Raw genomic sequence first — 1,547 nt, forward strand, 5'->3', positions numbered from 1 at the left:
CAATTTCTTTCAAATGGGGAGCAAGATATAAATAGAAGACCACCGAAGTCTTCCGAAGCCTTCAGATCGGCAATCATCGTACAGCAGAACTCCGAGGTCGAAGCGTGCATTTTCGGCTTACATACGAACTCACAGTGGTAATCATGCACTTTCTGTTTTGCGGCTCCCAAACGGTAGGTATGGTGGGGGTAATTTCCGTCCACGATCTGGCAGCTCTGCTAACTAGCTACTATGAGTTTTTCGGTAAACTAAATTTCCACTGAATTTTACAAGGCGTCCAAGCCATCAAGAGAATAAAAGAAAGTTCATGGCAACGTTTTAAACGATTGCTTTGCGATGAATTCTAAGAGAAAATTAAAAATAGATCATACAACATTTTTCATTGTTTCCTAAAATTTTTTAAAAGTGTGTAAAATATTTTTTAGACTTTTGCAATTTTACCATATGAGATAACTTTAGAAAAATTAAGGAACATAATTCTTTTAAAGCCTTCTTGTGCAATATTGTTGCACTTTTTTTTAACTTTATGTTCGCTTAAATAATTTTCTTTCAAATTTGAGTAAGTTTAAGAGACGCTCAGAAATTTTACACGATTAGAAAATAATTAAAACTTGTAAAGATTTTTGGAGAAGTTTGTAAGGTTTGACGAAAATTAAAGAAATTTAGGTTCCTAGGACTAATTAAAACAATTTTTTATTTCAAAAAACTAATTTCAATAGATTATTTAAGAACATTTTAACACATGACAAAAGATTTTTTAAATTATCAAAGAAGACCCTGAATTATTTCAAAGGCATCTTTTTTAATTTTTCAGAATTAAACAACAATCAGGAAAAGGACGTGATTAGAAAAAAGAATTTTTTTAATATTCGTGTTCAAATTTCAAACGATGTTTTATTTTGAATAACCAATTTTAAAAGGAAATTGCGAAAGTTTTTTAGAAATATCAAACGATTTCCTACCATTTTTCGCAAAGAGTGTTAAAGATTTTAGAGCGAAATTTTTAATCCGTAAGATTATCACATTTTTTTAAATACAAAAAGTCAAGTAAATTCAGGAAAAATTAAGTGAACTTTAAGAAATTCAAAAATAATTTAAACGTTAGAAATGCAAATTTTTAAAGCTGTCGATAATAAACTTTAGGAGCTTGAAGCGAATCTCGAAAAATCAAGAACATGAACAAATTTTTTTTAAATGCTTGCGAAAATTTAGAAAATTATAAGGTTTTTTTTACATTTTGAATGAATTTTTAAAATGTTGAGAACAATTTGAGTTTTTATGGTAGTGACAAATTGTTTTAAATTAGTGAATTGCAAGTAGTACTTACGTAAGGTAACTTCCATATTTTTATGACTACATAAATATTGAAAATCCTTTTGTGTTAAAAAAATGGTCTTATTTATTTAAGATGATACTTCATGTTAAAACCACTTTTTTGTTTGGGAAACGTCTTTCATGTTTTGAAACATAATACACAAAATGTGACGTAACGGCGATGAGGGGAATGTCAAAAAGATATGTTATTGACTGTGTCACATTGCGGGCGA

Source organism: Belonocnema kinseyi, chromosome 7, assembly GCF_010883055.1.
Source record: "Belonocnema kinseyi isolate 2016_QV_RU_SX_M_011 chromosome 7, B_treatae_v1, whole genome shotgun sequence".
NCBI classification, from domain to species: Eukaryota; Metazoa; Arthropoda; class Insecta; order Hymenoptera; family Cynipidae; genus Belonocnema; species Belonocnema kinseyi.